At 42.1% G+C, this 23025-nt stretch overlaps 1 long non-coding RNA gene across 1 annotated transcript in view; it reads right to left on the minus strand.

Annotated features, from left to right (window-relative positions):
- The window catches only part of LOC139756487 (uncharacterized), a 520136-nt gene that overhangs the window by 118229 nt on the left and 378882 nt on the right, over positions 1-23025 (minus strand). The window lies entirely within an intron of this gene.

Below are 23025 nucleotides of genomic sequence, written 5' to 3' on the forward strand. Positions count from 1 at the left end.
TCAATTATGTATATTTGCATGTGTGGACGTATGTATATACATGTGTATGGGGGTGGGTTGGGCCATTTCTTTCGTCTGTTTCCTTGCGCTACCTCGCAAACGCGGGAGACAGAAAAAAAAAAAAAAAAAAAAAAAAAAAATGTTCAATTATCTGCATCATCAACGCAAGTAAAGAAAAACGTATATTCAATAAAGATGTTTAGGGAAATAAGGTAACTCGTGTGATGTGTATAACAACTCTACACTTTCCCAATTAATGGAAAAGAAAAAAAATTGTTGAAATCCAACATCTCGCTGTTTACCTTCGTCAACAAACGCGCCCGGTGGAAGCTGGCGAATGCCTGGCGTCCATCAGCCTGGCAAACACGGAGAGCTCGCGCCACAACAACGAGAACAAGACCCAACAACACCCAACGCGTGGCAACTGCCAGGAGGGGGAACACCTCGCGGCTTCCCCAACTGTTATGCCTCAGTCAATGGTACGGGGGCGACGTGCCTTTGACCAATCAACCGCCTACGTCAAGATCACAATTTAGGTTCGTATGCCAGGTCTGCCGGAGTGATCTGGGCGGGTATTCAGTATGTGCAACAGTTCGCATCGAACTATGGTGGTTAGGCTGTGATTGGCGACAATTAACTGGACATGTGGCGGACATAACCTCTCTAATTTTTGTAATTTAAATTTGTCCTCTTGATCACTGTTGTTTGGCTCCAGAGTACGATGATTCGATCTCAGGGGAAAACGGTTCGACCCTTGAGTACGAAGGTTCGACCCTTTAAAAGCACGAGGGTTCAACCCTTGAGTACGAAGGTTCAACCCTTTAAAAGCACGAGGGTTCGACCCTTGAGCACGATGGTTCGACCCTTCAGCACAAAGATTCGATCGATTGAGGATCGAACCTTGGACACGACTGTACGACCCTGGACCACAATGGTTCGATCTTAAAGAGCACAACAGTTTCGACTCTTGAGCTCGACAGTTGAACCCATGAGCAAAGTTGTGACAAGACCCTTGGATACGTGAGCCTGACACTTGCAAACCTGACCCTTCCATGTTAGGTCAATGATCATGTCATCATACCCAAGGGTCGTGCTCAAGATTTTCATATCATTGGTTCTGGGTTAATGGTCGTCATGCGGAAGATGGCCATCTTCATGCAGCAATATACAGGTGTGCCTCGCCAATATCCGTGTAGTCACCCCTCATTAAATGACTGTGGCTTTAACAAGTACGCAGTGTCTTGATGTATCCTCATAACATGTTGAAGGTGTCTTGATGTATCTTCATAACATGTTGAAGGTGTCTTGATGTATCCTCATAACATGTTGAAGGTGTCTTGATGTATCCTTATCACGTGGCGAAGGCATCTTGATGTATCCTCATAACATGTTGAAGGTGTCTTGATGTATCCTTATCACGTGGTGAAGGTGTCTTAATGTATCCTTATCACGTGGTGAAGGTGTCTTAATGTATCCTTATCACGTGGTGAAGATGTCTTAATGTATCCTTATCGTCCATTGACGATTATACAACCTCCCCGTAGGTATCTTCACACGGGCAGGGACCACATGCAGGCGGAGTCCGGTACCACACATATACACCACATCGAGAGAGAGAGAGAGAGAGAGAGAGAGAGAGAGAGAGAGAGAGAGAGAGAGAGAGAGAGAGAGAGAGAGAGAGAGAGAGAGAGAGAGATGGATGGTATGGATGTTAATGTGCTGAGAGGTGCAACTGGAGGGATGTCTGATCATTATCTTGTGGAGGCTAAGGTGAAGATTTGTATGGGTTTTCAGAAAAGAAGAGTGAATGTTGGCGTGAAGAGGGTGGTGAGAGTAAGTGAGCTTGGGAAGGAGACTTGTGTGAGGAAGTACCAGGAGAGACTGAGTACAGAATGGAAAAAGGTGAGAACAAATGGAAGTAAGGGGAGTGGGGGAGGAATGGGATGTATTTAGGGAATCAGTGATGGATTGCGCAAAAGATGCCTGTGGCATGAGAAGAGTGGGAGATGGGTTGATTAGAAAGGGTAGTGAGTGGTGGGATGAAGAAGTAAGAGTATTAGTGAAAGAGAAGAGAGAGGCATTTGGACGATTTTTGCAGGGAAAAAATGCAATTGAGTGGGAGATGTATAAAAGAAAGAGACAGGAGGTCAAGAGAAAGGTGCAAGAGGTGAAAAAAGGGCAAATGAGAGTTGGGGTGAGAGAGTATCATTAAATTTTAGGGAGAATAAAAAGATGTTCTGGAAGGAGGTAAATAAAGTGCGTAAGACAAGGGAGCAAATGGGAACTTCAGTGAAGGGCGCAAATGGGGAGGTGATAACAAGTAGTGGTGATGTGAGAAGGAGATGGAGTGAGTATTTTGAAGGTTTGTTGAATGTGTTTGATGATAGAGTGGCAGATATAGGGTGTTTTGGTCGAGGTGGTGTGCAAAGTGAGAGGGTTAGGGAAAATGATTTGGTAAAAGAGAAGAGGTAGTAAAAGCTTTGCGGAAGATGAAAGCCGGCAAGGCAGCAGGTTTGGATGGTATTGCAGTGGAATCTATTAAAAAAGGGGGTGACTGTATTGTTGACTGGTTGGTAAGGTTATTTAATGTATGTATGACTCATGGTGAGGTGCCTGAGGATTGGCGGAATGCGTGCATAGTGCCATTGTACAAAGGCAAAGGGGATAAGAGTGAGTGCTCAAATTACAGAGGTATAAGTTTGTTGAGTATTCCTGGTAAATTATATGGGAGGGTATTGATTGAGAGGGTGAAGGCATGTACAGAGCATCAGATTGGGGAAGAGCAGCGTGGTTTCAGAAGTGGTAGAGGATGTGTGGATCAGGTGTTTGCTTTGAAGAATGTATGTGAGAAATACTTAGAAAAGCAAATGGATTTGTATGTAGCATTTATGGATCTGGAGAAGGCATATGATAGAGTTGATAGAGATGCTCTGTGGAAGGTATTAAGAATATATGGTGTGGGAGGCAAGTTGTTAGAAGCAGTGAAAAGTTTTGATCGAGGATGTAAGGCATGTGTACGTGTAGGAAGAGAGGAAAGTGATTGGTTCTCAGTGAATGTAGGTTTGCGGCAGGGGTGTGTGATGTCTCCATGGTTGTTTAATTTGTTTATGGATGGGGTTGTTAGGGAAGTGAATGCAAGAGTTTTGGAAAGAGGGGCAAGTATGAAGTCTGTTGGGATGAGAGAGCTTGGGAAGTGAGTCAGTTGTTGTTTGCTGATGATACAGCGCTGGTGGCTGATTCATGTGAGAAACTGCAGAAGCTGGTGACTGAGTTTGGTAAAGTGTGTGAAAGAAGAAAGTTAAGAGTAAATGTGAATAAGAGCAAGGTTATTAGGTACAGTAGGGTTGAGGGTCAAGTCAATTGGGAGGTGAGTTTGAATGGAGAAAAACTGGAGGAAGTGAAGTGTTTTAGATATCTGGGAGTGGATCTGGCAGCGGATGGAACCATGGAAGCGGAAGTGGATCATAGGGTGGGGGAGGGGGCGAAAATTCTGGGAGCCTTGAAGAATGTGTGGAAGTCGAGAACATTATCTCGGAAAGCAAAAATGGGTATGTTTGAAGGAATAGTGGTTCCAACAATGTTGTATGGTTGCGAGGCGTGGGCTATGGATAGAGTGGTGCGCAGGAGGGTGGATGTGCTGGAAATGAGATGTTTGAGGACAATGTGTGGTGTGAGGTGGTTTGATCGAGTAAGTAACGTAAGGGTAAGAGAGATGTGTGGAAATAAAAAGAGCGTGGTTGAGAGAGCAGAAGAGGGTGTTTTGAAATGGTTTGGGCACATGGAGAGAATGAGTGAGGAAAGATTGACCAAGAGGATATATGTGTCGGAGGTGGAGGGAACGAGGAGAAGAGGGAGACCAAATTGGAGGTGGAAAGATGGAGTGAAAAAGATTTTGTGTGATCGGGGCCTGAACATGCAGGAGGGTGAAAGGAGGGCAAGGAATAGAGTGAATTGGAGCGATGTGGTATACCGGGGTTGACGTGCTGTCAGTGGATTGAATCAGGGCATGTGATGCGTCTGGGGTAAACCATGGAAAGCTGTGTATTTATGTATATTTGCGTGTGTGGACGTATGTATACACATGTGTATGGGGGTGGGTTGGGCCATTTCTTTCGTTTGTTTCCTTGCGCTACCTCGCAAACGCGGGAGACAGCGACAAAGCAAAAATATATATATATATATATATATATATACATTTTTTTGTCGCTGTCTCCCGCGTTTGCGAGGTAGCGCAAGGAAACAGACGAAAGAAATGGCCCAACCCACCCCCATACACATATATATACATACGTCCACACACGCAAATATACATACATACAGAGCTTTCCATGGTTTACCCCAGACGCTTCACATGCCCTGATTCAATCCACTGACAGCACGTCAACCCCGGTATACCACATCGATCCAATTCACTCTATTCCTTGCCCTCCTTTCACCCTCCTGCATGTTCAGGCCCCGATCACACAAAATCTTTTTCACTCCATCTTTCCACCTCCAATTTGGTCTCCCACTTATCCTCGTTCCCTCCACCTCCGACACATATATCCTCTTGGTCAATCTTTCCTCACTCATTCTCTCCATGTGCCCAAACCATTTCAAAACACCCTCTTCTGCTCTCTCAACCACGCTCTTTTTATTTCCACACATCTCTCTTACCCTTACGTTACTCACTCGATCAAACCACCTCACACCACACATTGTACTCAAACATCTCATTTACAGCACATCCATCCTCCTGCGCACAACTCTATCCATAGCCCACGCCTCGCAACCATACAACATTGTTGGAACCACTATTCCTTCAAACATATCCATTTTTGCTTTCCGAGATAATGTTCTCGACTTCCACACATTTTTCAAGGCTCCCAGAATTTTCGCCCCCTCCCCCACCCTATGATCCACTTCCGCTTCCATGGTTCCATCCGCTGCCAGATCCACTCCCAGATATCTAAAACACTTTACTTCCTCCAGTTTTTCTCCATTCAAACTTACCTCCCAATTGACTTGACCCTCAACCCTACTGTACCTAATAACCTTGCTCTTATTCACATTTACTCTTAACTTTCTTCTTTCACACACTTTACCAAACTTAGTCACCAGCTTCTGTAGTTTCTCACATGAATCAGCCACCAGCGCTGTATCATCAGCGAACAACAACTGACTCACTTCCAAAGCTCTCTCATCCCCAACAGACTTCATACTTGCCCCTCTTTCCAAAACTCTTGCATTCACCTCCCTAACAACCCCATCCATAAACAAATTAAACAACCATGGAGATATCACACACCCCTGCCGCAAACCTACATTCACTGAGAACCAATCACTTTCCTCTCTTCCTACACGTACACATGCCTTACATCCTCGATAAAAACTTTTCACTGCTTCTAACAACTTGCCTCCCACACCATATATTCTTAATACCTTCCACAGAGCATCTCTATCAACTCTATCATATGCCTTCTCCAGATCCATAAATGCTACATACAAATCCATTTGCTTTTCTAAGTATTTCTCACATACATTCTTCAAAGCACACACCTGATCCACACATCCCCTACCACTTCTGAAACCACACTGCTCTTCCCCAATCTGATGCTCTGTATATGCCTTCACCCTCTCAATCAATACCCTCCCATATAATTTACCAGGAATACTCAACAAACTTATACCTCTGTAATTTGAGCACTCACTCTTATCCCCTTTGCCTTTGTACAATGGCACTATGCACGCATTCCGCCAATCCTCAGGCACCTCACCATGAGTCATACATACATTAAATAACCTTACCAACCAGTCAATAATACAGTCACCCCCTTTTTTAATAAATTCCACTGCAATACCATCCAAACCTGCTGCCTTGCCGGCTTTCATCTTCCGCAAAGCTTTTACTACCTCTTCTCTGTTTACTAAATCATTTTCCCTAACCCTCTCACTTTGCACACCACCTCGACCAAAACACCCTATATCTGCCACTCTATCATCAAACACATTCAACAAACCTTCAAAATACTCACTCCATCTCCTTCTCACATCACCACTATTTGTTATCACCTCCCCATTTGCGCCCTTCACTGAAGTTCCCATTTGCTCCCTTGTCTTACGCACTTTATTTACCTCCTTCCAGAACATCTTTTTATTCTCCCTATATATATATATATTTTTTTTTCTTTCTTTTAAACTATTCGTCATTTCCCGCGTTAGCGAGGTAGCGTTAAGAACAGAGGACTAGGCCTTTTTTGGAATGTCCACTCCTGGCCCCCTCTGTTCCTTCTTTTGGAAAAAAAAAAAAAAAAAACGAGAGGGGAGGATTTCCAGCCCCCCGCTCCCTCCCCTTTTAGTCACCTTTTAGGATACGCAGGGAATACGAGGGAAGTAGTCTTTCTCCCCTATACCCAGGGATATATATATATATATATATATATATATATATATATATATATATATATATATATATATATATATATATACATTATCTCGGAAAGCAAAAATGGGTATGTTTGAAGGAATAGTGGTTCCAACAATGTTGTATGGTTGCGAGGCGTGGGCTATGGATAGAGTTGTGCGCAGGAGGATGGATGTGCTGGAAATGAGATGTTTGAGGACAATGTGTGGTGTGAGGTGGTTTGATCGAGTGAGTAACGTAAGGGTAAGAGAGATGTGTGGAAATAAAAAGAGCGTGGTTGAGAGAGCAGAAGAGGGTGTTTTGAAGTGGTTTGGGCACATGGAGAGAATGAGTGAGGAAAGATTGACCAAGAGGATATATGTGTCGGAGGTGGAGGGAACGAGGAGAAGAGGGAGACCAAATTGGAGGTGGAAAGATGGAGTGAAAAGATTTTGTGTGATCGGGGCCTGAACATGCAGGAGGGTGAAAGGAGGGCAAGGAATAGAGTGAATTGGATCGATGTGGTATACCGGGGTTGACGTGCTATCAGTGGATTGAATCAGGGCATGTGAAGCGTCTGGGGTAAACCATGGAAAGCTGTGTAGGTATGTATATTTGCGTGTGTGGACGTATGTATATACATGTGTATGGGGGTGGGTTGGGCCATTTCTTTCGTCTGTTTCCTTGCGCTACCTCGCAAACGCGGGAGACAGCGACAAAGTATATAAAAATATATATATATATATATATATATATATATATATATATATATATATATATATATATATATATAAATATCTGAGCTTGGAAGAATTCCCTTACGTCTATATATAGAGGAGGTTGTTGGGAATTACATCAACACAGCCAGAACACGTTCCCGTTAATTGGACAGCCGGCCTCTCCCAGATATTAGGGACAAAAAATAAGCACTCAATCCAGTGGCGAGGAATTTCCATGAATTTATGCACTGAAATCTTGATAAAATCACGCAAAAAAAAAAATGGATAAATAAAATAGATCAGAGAGAGGCGTGTGTCTAGCGAGTCACTGGGTGAAATATATGATACGTTCCCTCAAAACGGACGGAAGAGTGAGTGACTGGGTCTTAACGCTCGGGGTTGGCTACGAAATGTACGAAATGGAATCTTTCGTAAGTGTTCACGTTAGGTAGGGAGACTTGGAGTGCACGGAGGTGATTGATGCATTAAGAACAGATCAGGTAGGTCAGGTCGACAGTTGACCTGTGGCAGCATGAGAGCGCCACTGACACACGTCTTGTCCGTCAGGGTTGGTGGTGGTGATGGATGAATAGAATAGTGTGTCTGTCAGTGTTTGTGGTGGGAGAGGAGCTGTGGTGGTGATGGATGAATGGAATATTGTGTCTGTCAGTGTTTGTGGTGGGAGAGTGGTTGGTGTTGGTGTTGCTGATGGATGAATGGAAGAGTGTGTGTCTGTCAGTGTTTGTGGTGGGAGAGGAGCTGTGGTGGTGATGGATGAATGGAATATTGTGTCTGTCAGTGTTTGTGGTGGGAGAGTGGTTGGTGATGGTGGTGGATGAATGGAATAGTGTGTGTCTGTCAGTGTTTGTGGCGGGAGAGTAGCTGTGGTGGTGATGGATGAATGGAATATTGTGTCTGTCAGTGTTTGTGGTGGGAGAGTGGTTGGTGGTGGTGATAGATGAATGGAAGAGTGTGTGAGTGTGTGTCTGTCAGTGTTTGTGGTGGTGGTGGTGTGGTTGTGGTAGTGGTGATGGCTCATGAACAGCATATCAACTCAATGTTTCCTTCACGGCGGACGGAACTGTAGTTCCTCTGATTATACAAGACCTTCAATGAGTAGTACTAGTCTCCAGGAATATCACCACAGAGAAATTCAAACTTCCTTCTTGAGGAGACAAACTGTCAAGTGAGGGTCTGAAATCGGGATCATGTATTTCAAGTACTATGAATTATTAAATGAGTTACTCCAAAATATCAGGTCTGGCAAACGTTATGTGCGCCGTGCTACATATCTGAGAGTAAAATACTATCACATAGACGTTTATGCTTTATGTTCACAGATAACAAACTATAGGACTTGTTTCTAAACTCAAGACTGTTAATACAAGATTTCATCTGGTCTTCCCCAGGTCTTCAACAGGTTAGTTCCTCCCAGGCCTTTAAGAGGTCAACCTCATGCCTTGTCCAGGTCTTCAACAGGTCATTCTTAGGCCTTTCCTAGGTCTTCTCCAAGTATTCCCTAGGTCTTCCTAAAGTCTTACCCAAGTCTTCCCCAGGTATTCCCTAGGTCTTTCTAAAGTCTTCTCCAGGTCTTCCCCAGGTATTCCCTAGGTCTTCCTAAAGTCTTCCCCAAGTCTTCCACAGGTATTCCCTAGGTCTTCCTAAAGTCTTCCGCAAGTCTTCCCCAGGTATTCCCTAGGTCTTCCTAAAGTCTTCCCCAAGTCTTCCACAGGTATTCCCTAGGTCTTCCTAAAGTCTTCCCCAAGTCTTCCACAGGTATTCCCTAGGTCTTCCTAAAGTCTTCCCCAGGTCTTCCACAGGTATTCCCTAGGTCTTCCTAAAGTCTTCCCCAAGTCTTCCACAGGTATTCCCTAGGTCTTCCTAAAGTCTTCCCCAAGTCTTCCACAGGTATTCCCTAGGTCTTCCTAAAGTCTTCCCCAAGTCTTCCACAGGTATCCTTAGGTCTTCCTAAAGTCTTCCCTAGGTTGTTCCCAGATATTACCTAAGTCTTCTTAAAGTCTTCTCCAGGTCTTCCTAAAGTCTTCTCCAGGTCTTCCTAAAGTCTTCTCCAGGTCTTCCCAAGGTCTTCCCAGATCTTGCCAGGTTTTTCAAGGTCCTCCCTAAATCCTCGTCAGGTCTAACCAAGTTCACCCTAGTTCCTCCCAAGGTATTCCCAGGCTTCCTCCAGACTCATTATTAAAAAAAAAGTTTTAAAAGCCGCGTTGCGTCCAATGTACATATGTTACCCCCACGCCAACATGGAAGATGAGGGTGGAGGGCACTGCTAACCCCCACCACCAATATGCTCCTTGCTCCAAACTACCACCCCAAAAACTTGTTGTCTCAGATCAGAGCAGTGACGTAAAAGTGGTTACAACAGACAGACAGACGGACACAGGTTCTCGTGCTCAATTTACAGAGATAAGAATACGACCCCTTCGTATAAAAGACTTTAAATTGGTGCTGCCATTAAAACCTCCCAAAGCACAGCCACGTACAGAAAAAAAAGTTTTCGTCGAATCAAACTTCTATAAAGCACTTGTATACAAAGGACAGCATTTCATTTCCATAACAGTAGCCTCAATAAAGGAGGAGGGAAAAAAAGGACTAATGGTCCCAAGACTGAATAGCCTGAAGGTGGAAGTAGCAGTTAAGTGGCTACAACGACCATACCCCATGTTAGGAGAGTAGTTTACTTCAGTATCACGCGATGAATTCTCGAGCTCAAATTTCTCCAACAACAGCTGACTTCCAAATGCTTTTAAAACGTATCCAAACGTTATACTCTTACGAGCACAGCTCCAGCGACTCTGGAACGTCCACTTGATGGCATACAGTACTCTTACTTCCAGACTATTTTTATGACAGCAGTCAGAGCCAATGGTTCCCTAAAGTAGGAAAGTTTTGTTACTTATTTTCATTCGAGTGTCTGCATTCCTCACGTCCACAATTCTCATTTTCTATGTTACGATTCCTAGGTTACTGACGTCATCGCCTGCTTATCATAGACTTAGATCTGTGTTTAGTTTAACATTTTCTTTTCGGAAAACTGCCAAGCCTTTTGAGTACTACGGCGGTGGAGCCCTTGATTACAGCGGTTAGACCCATTGAGGACGACATTACGAACGGTTGGGTTTGATCGCCTGGCGTTTAACGCGATTGGAATCGGGTCGAAGGCTGGTGCTGCTAGGCTTCAGAGTCGTACTCTCCGAATCAAGTGGTGGTTCCTTCGTGCTTGAAGGTCGTACCGTTTCATTTCGCGCTGAGGAATCGTACCGTCGCTAGTGTCGTACCGTCGTGCTCAAGAAATTAAGGTACGCTGAGATCTAAGATAGCTGATAAGGCTAACGGGCCTTCAACCACCACACTAGAGCGATAATAGATGGCGAAATCGTGCCATGGAGAATGAAAGGGAGACCCGATACAACAGAAGGAAAATATCAATCAATGCGACTTAAAGCTGCACAAGCCAATGCTATGTTCTCTTTTTTTTTCCCTCCCTCGACGGTTACCGACTTCCACTGGGAAAACATATGACGCTTCTGATGATTTAGTTATATGTGTGTTGTGGTGTGCATGAGTGAATGTGCTTGTGTTTATGTTTTCGTTCGTGTATATATATGTATATATATATATATATATATATATATATATATATATATATATATATATATATATATATATATATATTCCTATGAGTCCACGGGGAAAATGAAACACGAAAAGTGTTTCATTTTCCCCGTGGACTCATAGGAATATCTTGATCACGCGCAAAATTGTGACCCTTTCCAATATATGTATATATATATATATATATATATATATATATATATATATATATATATATATATATATATATATATATATATATATATATCATACTTTGTCGCTGTCTCCCGCGTTAGCGAGGTAGCGCAAGGAAACAGACGAAAGAATAGCCCAACCTACCCACATACTCATGTATATACATACACGTCCACACACGCAAATATACATACCTATACATGATGCACTGAAACCACAGCTCCCTTTCAACATCCAGGCCCCACAGAACTTTCCATGGTTTACCCCACACGCTTCACATGCCCTGGTTCAATCCATTGACAGCACGTCGACCCCGATATACCACATCGTTCCAATTCACTCTGTTCCTTGCACGCCTTTCACCCTCCTGCATGTTCAGGCCCCGATCACTCAAAATCTTTTTCACTCCATCTTTCCACCTCCAACTTGGTCTCCCACTTCTCCTCGTTCCCTCCACCTCTGACACATATATCCTCTTTGTCAATCTTTCCCCACTCATTCTCTCCATGTGACCAAATCATTTCAAAACACCCTCTTCTGCTCTCTCAACCACACTCATTTTATTACCACACATCTCTCCTACCCTATTATTACTTACTCGATCAAACCACCTCACACCACATACTGTCCTCAAACATCTCATTTCCAGCACATCCACCCTCCCCCGCACAACTCTATCCATAGCCTGCGCCTCGCAACCATATAATATTGTTGGAACCAAACATCTCATTTCCAGCAAATCCACCCTCCTCCGCACAACTCTATCCATAGCTTGCGCCTCGCTACCATATAACACTGATGGAACCACTGTTCCTCGAAACATACCCATTTTTGCTTTCCGAGATAATGTTCTCGACTTCCAAACATTCTTCAACGCTCCTAGAACTTTCGCTCCCTCCCCCACCCTATGATTCACTTCCGCTTCCATGGTTCCATCCGCTGACAAATCCACCAACAGATATCTAAAACACTTCACTTCCAGTTTTTCTCCATTCAAACTTACCTCCCAATTGACTTGACCCTCAACCCTACTGTACCTAATAACCTTGCTCTTATTCATATTTACTATCAGCTTTCTTCTTTCACACACTTTACCAAACTCAGTCACCAGCTTCTGCAATTTCTCAAACGAATAAACCACCAGCGCTGTATCATCAGCGAACAACAACTGACTCACTTCCAAAGCTCTCTCATCCACAACAGACTTCATACTTGCCCCTCTTTCCAAAACTCTTGCATTCACCTCCCTAACAACCCCATCCATAAACAAGTTAAACAACCATGGAGACATCACACACCCCTGCCGCAAACTTACATTCACTGAGAACCAATCACTTTCCTCTCTTCCTACACGTACACATGCCTTACATCCTCGATACAAACTTTCCACTGTTTCTAACAACTTGCCTCCCACACCATATATTCTTAATACCTTCCACACAGCATCTTTATCAACTCAATCATATGCCTTCTTCAGATCCATAAATGCTCCATACAAATCCATTTTCTTTTCTAAGTATTTCTCACATACATTCTTCAAAGCAAACACCCAATGTGTTAGGCAAGTATGCAGTCTGTTGAGGATGAGAGAGCTTGGGAAGTGAGTCAGTTGTTGTTCGCTGATGATACAGCGCTGGTGGCTGATTCATGGAAGAAACTGAAGAAGCTGGTGACTGAGTTGGTAAAGTGTGTGAGAGAAGAAAGTTGAGAGTTAATGTGAATAAGAGCAAGGTTATTAGGTACAGTAGGGTTGAGGGTCAAGTCAACTGGGAGGTAAGTTTGAATGAGAAAAACTGGAGGAAGTGAAGTGTTTTAGATATCTGTTAGTGGATTTGGCAGCGGATGGAACTATGGAAGCGGAAGTGAATCATAGGGTTGGGGAGGGGGCGAAAATTCTGGGAGCGTTGAAGAGTGTGTGGAAGTCGAGAAATTATCTCGGAAAGCAAAAATGTCTATGTTTGAAGGAATAGTGGTTCCAACAATGTTGTATGGTTGCGAGGCGTGGGCTATGGATAGAGTTGTGCGCAGGAGGGTGGATGTGCTGGAAATGAGATGTTTGAGGACAATATGTGGTGTGAGGTGGTTTGATCGAGTAAGTAATGTAAGGGTAAGAGAGATGTGTGGTAATAAAAAGAGTGTGGCTGAGAGAGCAGAAGAGGGCGTTTTGAAATGGTTTGGTCACATGGAGAGAATGAGTGGGGAAAGATTGACCAAGAGGATATATGTGTCAGAGGTGGAGGGAACGAGGAGAAGTGGGAGACCAAATTGGAGGTGGAAAGATGGAGTGAAAAAGATTTTGAGTGATCGGGGCCTGAACATGCAGAAGGGTGAAAGGCGTGCAAGGAATAGAGTAAATTGGAACGATGGGCGCTATCAATGGATTGAACCAGGGTATGTGAAGCGTGTGGGGTAAACCATGGAAAGTTCTGTGGGGCCTGGATTTGGAAATGGAGCTGTGGTTTCGGTGCATTATTACATGACAGCTAGAGACTGAGTGTGAACGAATGTGGCCTTTGTTGTCTTTTCCTAGCACTACCTCGCACACATGAGGGGGGAGGGGGTTGTTATTACATTTGTGGCGAGGTGGCGATGAGAATGAATAAAGGCAGACAGTATGAATTATGTACAGGTGTATATATGTATATGTCTGTGTATGTATATATATGTATACGTTGAGATGTATAGGTATGTATATTTGCGTGTGTGGACGTGTATGTATATACATGTGTATGTGGTGGAAAGGATCACAATTTTGCGCGTGATCAAGATATTCCTATGAGTCCACGGGGAAAATGAAACACGAAAAGTTCCCAAGTGCACTTTCGTGTAATAATCACATCATCAGGGGACACACGAGAGAGAAATATAAGAGTCAGTTGATATACGTCGAAGAGACGAAGCTAGGACGCCATTTGGTAAACATATGATTGTCCAATACATACAACGAGCGTTCATAAACTTATCATTTTACAAATCTTATCAACAATAAAGTTGACAAATACACAAAGAATTATAATCTTAATATTAGCTACGGGCTATACAAATTAGATAACTTTATTGTTGATAAGATTTGTAAAATGATAAGGTTATGAACGCTCGTTGTAAGTTTTGGACAATCACATGTTTACCAAATGGCGTCTTAGCTTCGTCTCTTCGATGTATATCAACTGACTATTATATTTCTCTCTTGTGTCTCCCCTGATGATGTGATTATTACACGAAAGTGCACTTGGGAACTTTTCGTGTTTCAATTCCCCATGGACTCATAGGAATGTGTATGTGGGTGGGTTTGGCCATTCTTTCGTCTGTTTCCTTGCGCTACCTCGCTAACGCGGGAGACAGCGACAAAGCAAATAAATAAATATATATATATATATATATATATATATATATATATATATATATATATATATATATATATATATATATATATATATTAACATGCATGTGGAATGTTTTAATTAAGTAAACATATACCCTTCTCTAGACACATCAGTGATAATAATCAACGATGCATATTTACCACCACAGATGTTTTCTGTTGGTCAGTTTTCATATGAAAAGCTTTCTGAGTCCACGGAATTCTTACGTCCCACCCAGAGATAACAGCTCAAAACTTCACTCGTGCCGACGTATCGCACTTTGTGATACACGTAGTGACAGAATATATTCCTTCTTGGTATGGTGGGTGCAGTACTGAAGAAATATCGAGTCAAGATCATTGTGAATGTAATCAATACAGGAGGGGGAGAATCGAAGCGAAAGTAAGGAGCTATACATTTCTAGGTATACAAGTGTGTGTAATATATATATATATATATATATATATATATATATATATATATATATATATATATATATATATATATATATATAGAGTCACATGAAATCGATGTAAACAGTTCACTCCATGTGCCTAGGATTCGAACCAGGTTTAAATTCTCGACAATTGGGCGAGTGTAACCACTCGGCCGCGATAGCATTAAAGTCTCCCAAGTCAGACCGTCTTCTGGGGTCCATGAGATCCCTTACCACCTCTAGTGACTTAAAGGGCAAAGGGAGTCCCAGCAATACATGGCTCAGGTTTATTGCGGGTACAAGGATATGACGCTATCAGGGTGAAATCACTGTACATTTGGTCGCTGAGACTAATGATGTGAGCATCAGCAACCCGCCTCAGTGCGCCTCAAGCTATCTATCGGAAAAGACGCTCTTTCTTGACTTCCCCTGACTGCCACTGAATTTTCGGTATTTTGACGCTGGGGCTTTATTTCTTTCATCTGTGCTTGACGATCGATGGTTCTTCCTTTCTAAAAAGGAAAAAGCCTGAATTCTTGCCTGGGAGCAAGAAAAATGGATACAAGTGAGATCTCTACTCACACAATTCGCTCAGAAGGCACGATCAGGCAACAACGTCATCCCACAACCAAAACCTATTCCTGGTCACCCAAGGAAGACTTCTAGATCTACAAAAAACCTAAGACGAGATGTTTTGAAGCAACACGGCATTTCTGCCACCGAAGAAAACCATTCAAAAATCTAGGGAACGTCTCTCAAAGAAACGATCAAAATCACATACAAAGAGGAACATCATATTCCCTCTCGCAAGCCAGCTGCCACATCCCTGCTTACGCCTCGCATTTGCCAAGAAATACAAGGACTGCAGTAAGTAACAGCGAAGTGAGGGGATGTTTTTCGATGACAGTCCATTCAGGTGTGTGCAGTCGAGCCAGGGGAGGGTGAGGAGGCCGGAGAATTCCAGCCGGTATGACTTGTTTCACAGTGAAGACGGCAAAGCACCAAGATTGTGAAATGATATAGGGTTGCTTCAGCGGTGCAATGGGAAGGGGAGGGTAGTACGTCTTACTTAAAAGCAATACAGTGAATGGAAAACAAATCATTAAAGAGCTAGATGGTCAATTGCTTCCCTTAAAGGAGATTTACGGGTATGATCACTTTATGAAGGATAGTGCCCGGTGCCATAAGGCTAGAAAGGTGATGAACCGGTTATCAAGAGAAAATAATTTTCCCACTGGTGTGGCCTGGAAACGCCCAAGACCTGAACTCAATCGAGATCTGATGGAAACAGATGAACATCACTCTTACTTCCTGCAACGCCTCGTCAGTGTCTAGCCTAATTCAGCAGATCAAGACCCTCCGGGCCTAAAACATGTACCTAAAATACCTCAGGAACCTTGCCAATTCCATGTCCAGACGTCTTCAGATGGTAATCAACGCCAAAGGAGAGATGACAAAGTAATAAAATGTCAGTGGGAAAAATTTATTTTTGTTTATATTCTGTGGTACTGTGAGGTGCGCGCGCGCGCGTGTGTGTGTGTGTGTGTGTGTGTGTATGTGTGTGTGTGTGTGTGTGTGTGTGTGTGTGTTTGGGAGTGCAAGTCTTTATTTTTGAGGATAATTTTTATGTTTTACAGATACTGTGTTTAGAGTCATTGCACCCATTAATTCGGGAGGTAGTTTAACGCTTCACCCATCTCAGATCACGTTTCCTGTGTTGACAAAGATGGACAACTTTTGTACTGTCCGGGTGGCGTAACGGTGTTCGCTCGCTGCAATCATCCACATGATCCCTGGTTCGATCTCGAGCCTATATAGATAAGACAGTGCACACACACACACACACACACACACACACACATATATATATATATATATATATATATATATATATATATATATATATATATATATATATATATATATACTTTTTTTTTTATACTAATCGCCATTTCCCGCATTAGCGAGGTAGCGTTAAGAACAGACGATGAGGACTGGGCCTTTGAGGGAATATCCTCACCTGGCCCCCTTCTCTGTTTCTTCTTTTGGAAAAAAAGAGAGGGGAGGATTTCCAGCCTTCCGCTCCCTCCCCTTTTAGTCGCCTTCTACAACACGCAGGGAATACGTGGGAAGTATTCTTTCTCCCCTATCCCCAGGGATAATATATATATATATATATATATATATATATATATATATATATATATATATATATATATATATATATATATATATTTATTCCTATGAGTCCACTGGGAAAATGATACACGAAAAGTTACCAAGTGCACTTTCGTGTAATAATCACATCATCAGGGGAGACACAAGAGAGAAATATAAGTCAGTTGATATACATCGAAGAGACGAAGCTAGGACGCCATTCCTAATTATACCATGATGCAGATATAAAGCGCCTGGTCTGGGCAATAACCCATCCATATGGTAAAGACGGAATTCCGATAAGTATTGTCACGTATTTATCTCGCATTTGATTCCATAATGGAATGGGAGAAATTAATGTGCCATGAATGATAATATAACAGGCTGGTCCATTTCGTATGAATATGCCGTAGTTATACACCTTATTGCAATTATCTCACACGACAGTAAAACCTGCGGTAAAACGCACAAATTCCACACGGGTTATGCTAATGAGAAACATACCTAAACACATGAAAAACACATATCTTTTAATAGGCATCAGTTTCCAAGGAATGCTCAGTCGATTTACACACACACACACACACACACACACACACAGCTTGTCCTATTCCTACTACTGTGAAAATTGAAAACAATCCCACAAATACACAGCGAGGTGAGGAAATAGCTTAGTTTTGTGTATGTCAACTACTCTATTACTGCAACGCAACCAGCGGGATAATATTCATCACTTAATGTTCACCTTTAAAAACATAATATATGTCAACACAGCATTACTGCAGTTCAAAAGGTATACATCTTTATATCATTTAATGTTCAACTTTAAATGTATAATGTAAGTCAACACAATACTATTGTCATTCAACAAACACGTAACTTTACGTCACTTAATGTTCATTATTAAATGTATAATGTAAGTCAACACAATACTATTGTCATTCAACAAACACGTAACTTTACGTCACTTAATGTTCATTATTAAATGTATAATGTAAGTCAACACAATACTATTGTCATTCAACAAACACGTAACTTTACGTCACTTAATGTTCATTATTAAATGTATAATGTAAGTCAACACAATACTATTGTCATTCAACAAACACGTAACTTTACGTCACTCAATGTTCATTATTAAATGTATAATGTAAGTCAACACAATACTATTGTCATTCAACAAACACGTAACTTTACGTCACTTAATGTTCATTATCAAATGCATAATGTAAGTTAACGCAATACTATTATCATTCAACAAACACGTAACTTTACGTCACTTGATGTTCATTATTTAATGTATAACGTAAGTCAACACAGTGCCATTGCCGTTCAACTAATATGCAACTCTGTATCACTTCATGTTCAACTGATCACCTTTGGATTTATAATGTATAAACCATAAGATATACTCTGTACAGCTTTATGTGACATGTAGGTAGATTTCACTCATGTGCTTATCTAAGCCCCATCTTCATCTTAAGCTTTTATGTGATTAATTAACTAGTTACTATTATGGCCCCATGAAAATTATATAACTCCTCAACTTTATATTTTCAGCCAAATGGTTATCTGAGTTCATTAAACCGTTCTTTATTTATATATTATGGTATTATCATTATTGTTTTATATATATATATATATATATATATATATATATATATATATATATATATATATATATATATATATATATATATATTCCCTGGGGATAGGGGAGAAAGAATACTTCCCACGTATTCCCTGCGTGTCGTAGAAGGCGACTAAAAGGGGAGGGAGCGGGGGGCTGGAAATCCTCCCCTCTCATTTTTTTCAAATCCAAAAGAAGGAACAGAGAATTGGGCCAGGTGAGGGTATTCCCTCAAAGGCCCAGGCCTCTGTTCTTAACGCTACCTCGCTAATGCGGGAAATGGCGAATAGTTTGAAAGAAAAGAAAGAAATATATATATATATGTATATATATATATATATGTGTGTGTGTGTGTGTGAAGGTAGGGAAATTTAAATAAATGTTTGCATTACAGAACTCTTAGCTAGATGAGTATCTAACAAGCTATATTGGTAAGAGTTTACTGGGAGGGTGAAGGTATGCACAGACCATCTGACTGAGGAGGAGAAATGTGGTTTCAGGAGGATGTGTGGATCCGGTGTTTACTTTAACGTGTGAGAATTACTTAGTTACAAAGAGGGATTTGTACGTGGATTATATGTATCTGAAGAAAGCATATGACAAAGCTGGTACAGATGGAGACTGGGGAATTGCTACGAATATATGGTGTGTTTGGAAAGATGCTAAAAGAAGTGAGAAGATTTTTCATCACGATAGGCGTTTGTGCAAGTAAGAAGAGAGAAGAGTGAGTGGTTTCAGGTTTAGGTGTGTTTGCGACAACGGTATGAGATGTCACCATGCCTGTTTGATTTGTTTGTGGATGGGGCAGTGAAGGAGGTAGACGCAATTGGAAAGATGGGGGGTGGGGGGTGGGGGGATGTTTGAAGTCTGTTGAGGATGTGATGGTAGTGGTGGGGGTAGGGGAGGTTACCTGGGAGATGAATCATCTATTGTTCGCTGTTGGTAGACTCTCGTGAGAAACTGCTGAAGCTGGTGCCTGGGTTTGGAAGAGTGTGTAAAAGGAGAAAATTGAGAGTTGATGTACATAAAAGTAAGCTTATGCGGTTTAGGCAGGGAGAGAGAGACAGGATAGATGAAACTTGGTCTGGAATTGAGAACACTTGGAGGAAGTGACGTGTTCCAGACACCTGGGAGTGGACATGGCAGCGTATGGAACCGTGGACGTTGAAGTTAACCATAGGGAGGTTGAAGGGGGCTTGAGTCTTGCGTGTACTAAGCTGTGTGTGGAAAAATAGGTCACTGTCTGTGGGGGCAAAGATTCGTATGGTGATTGATATCAAACAACGACAGCGTACGGATGAGAGGCATGGGCCTTAGAACAAGAACTATGAAGAGGGAAGATGCTAGAAAACAACTATGTGGTGTGAAGAGAGATGATCATGTAAAAAAAGACAGGATAAGAGGGAGGTGTGGTTCAGAGAGTTGGAGTAGGTGTGCTTTCACGGTTTGGGCATATGGAGGGGATGAGTGAGGAGAGGTTGATTAAGAGGGTTTGCGAGTCGAAAGTGGAGGGGAAATGAAAAACGATTAATGAGGAGGTGGGGAGATGGAGTGAAAGATACTTTCAGTACATGGGGCTTCCACATGTAGGAATGTGTGAGACATGCATGGGATTAAACACAATGCAGCGATATGGTATACAGGGGACGACGTGCTATCAGTGAGGTGAACCACGGCATGTGAACCGGACGATGGACGAGGTTGTGTATAGGGGGCTATGGTTTTAGTGCATTATATATGACAGCTGAAGGGTGTATGTGAGCGAACGAGGCCATTCTTGGTCTGTCCTGGCTCGGGAATCAACAAACGACCAAGAACAAAAGTAATATATATATATATATCTATATATATATATATATATATATATATATATATATATATATATATATATATATATATATATAAATGGATTTGTATGAACCATTTATGGATCTGGAGAAGGCATATGATAGAGTTGATAGAGATGCTCTGTGGAAGGTATTAAGAATATATGGTGTGGGAGGCAAGTTGTTAGAAGCAGTGAAAAGTTTTTATCGAGGATGTAGGGCATGTGTACGTGTAGGAAGAGAGGAAAGTGATTGGTTCTCAGTGAATGTAGGTTTGCGGCAGGGGTGTGTGATGTCTCCATGGTTGTTTAATTTGTTTATGGATGGGATTGTTAGGGAGCTGAATGCAAGAGTTTTGGAAAGAGGGGCAAGTATGAAGTCTGTTGTGGATGAGAGAACTTGGGAAGTGAGTCAGTTGTTGTTCGCTGATGATACAGCGCTGGTGGCTGATTCATGTGAGAAACTGCAGAAGCTGGTGACTGAGTTTGGTAGTGTGAAAGAGGAAAGCTGAGAGTAAATGTGAATAAGAGCAAGGTTATTAGGTACAGTAGGGTTGAGGGTCAAGTCAATTGGGAGGTGAGTTTGAATGGAGAAAAACTGGAGGAAGTAAAGTGTTTTAGATATCTGGGAGTGGATCTGGCAGCGTATGGAACCATGGAAGCGGAAGTGAATCATAGGGTATGGGAGGGGGCGAAAATCCTGGGAGCCTTGAAGAATGTGTGGAAGTCGAGAACATTATCTCAGAAAGCAAAAATGGCTATGCTTGAAGGAATAGTGGTTCCAACAATGTTGTATGGTTGCGAGGCGTGGGCTATGGATAGAGTTGTGCGCAGGAGGGTGGATGTGCTGGAAATGAGATGTTTGAGGGCAATGTGTGGTGTGAGGTGGTTTGATCGAGTAAGTAATGTAAGGGTAAGAGAGATGTGTGGAAATAAAAAGAGCGTGGTTGAGAGAGCAGAAGAGGGTGTTTTGAAATGGTTTGGTCACATGGAGAGAATGAGTGGGGAAAGATTGACCAAGAGGATATATGTGTCGGAGGTGGAGGGAACGAGGAGAAGTTGGAGACCAAATTGGAGGTGGAAAGATGGAGTGAAAAAGATTTTGTGTAATCGGGGCCTGAACATGCAGGAGGGTGAAAGGAGGGCAAGGAATAGAGTGAATTGGATTGAATCAGGGCATGTGAAGCGTCTGGGGTAAACCATGGAAAGTTGTGTGGGGCCTGGATGTGGAAAGGGAGCTGTGGTTTCGGGCACTATTGCATGACAGCTAGAGACTGAGTGTGAACGAATGGGGCCTTTGTTGTCTTTTCCTAGTGCTACCTCGCACACATGAGGGGGGAGGGGGATGGTATTCCATTTGTGGCGAGGTGGCAGTGGGAATGAATAAAGGCAGACAGTGTGAATTATGTGCATGGGTATATATGTATGTGTCTGTGTGTGTATATATATGTGTACATTGAGATGTATAGGTATGTATATTTGCGTGTGGACGTGTATGCATATACATTGTGTATGGGGGTGGGTTGGGCCATTTCCTTCGTCTGTTTCCTTGCGCTACCTCGCAAACGCGGGAGACAGCGACAAAGCAAAATAAATATAAATAAAATAATATATATATATATATATATATATATATATATATATATATATATATATATATATATATATATACATATATATACACACATATATATATATATATATATATATATATATATATATATATATATATATATATATATATATATATATATATATATATTTATTTATTTATTTATTTATTTATTCATTATTTATTTTACTGTCTCGCTGTCTCCCGCGTTTGCGAGGTAGCGCAAGTAAACAGACGGAAGAATGGCCCAACCCACCCACATACACATGTATATACATACACGTCCACACACGCAAATATACATACCTACACATCTCAACGTATACATATATATACACACAGAGATATACATATATACACATGTACATAATTCATACTGTCTGCCTTTATTCATTCCCATCGCCACCCCGCCACACATGAAATAACAACCCCTTTCCCCGCATGTGCGCGAGGTAACGCTAGGAAAAGACAACAAAGGCCACATTCGTTCACACTCAGTCTCTAGCTGTCATGCATAATGCACCGAAACCACAGCTCCCTTTCCACATCCAGGCCCCACAGAACTTTCCATGGTTTACCCCAGGCGCTTCACATGCTCTGGTTCAATCCACTGACAGCACATCGACTCCAGTATACCACATCGTTCCAATTCACTCTATTCCTTGCACGCCTTTCACCCTCCTGCATGTTCAGGCCCCGATCATTCAAAATCTTTTTCACTCTATCTTTCCACCTCCAATTTGGTCTCCCACTTCTCGTTCCCTCCACCTCTGACACATACATCTTCTTGGTTAATCTTTCCTCATTCAATTCTCTCCATGTGACCGAACCATTTCAAAACACCCTCTTCTGCTCTCTCAACCCCACGCTTTTTATTACCACACATCTCTAATACCCTATCATTACTTACTCGATCAAACCACCTCACACCACATATTGCCCTCAAACATCTCATTTCCAGCACATCCACCTTCCTCCGCACAACTCTAGCCATAGCCCACGCCCCACAACCATATAACATTGTTGGAACCACTATTCCTTCAAACATACCCATTTTTGCATTCCGAGATAATGTTCTCGACTTCCACACATTCTTCA

The sequence above is a fragment of the Panulirus ornatus genome, chromosome 22 (genome assembly GCF_036320965.1).
Source record: "Panulirus ornatus isolate Po-2019 chromosome 22, ASM3632096v1, whole genome shotgun sequence".
NCBI classification, from domain to species: domain Eukaryota; kingdom Metazoa; phylum Arthropoda; class Malacostraca; order Decapoda; family Palinuridae; genus Panulirus; species Panulirus ornatus.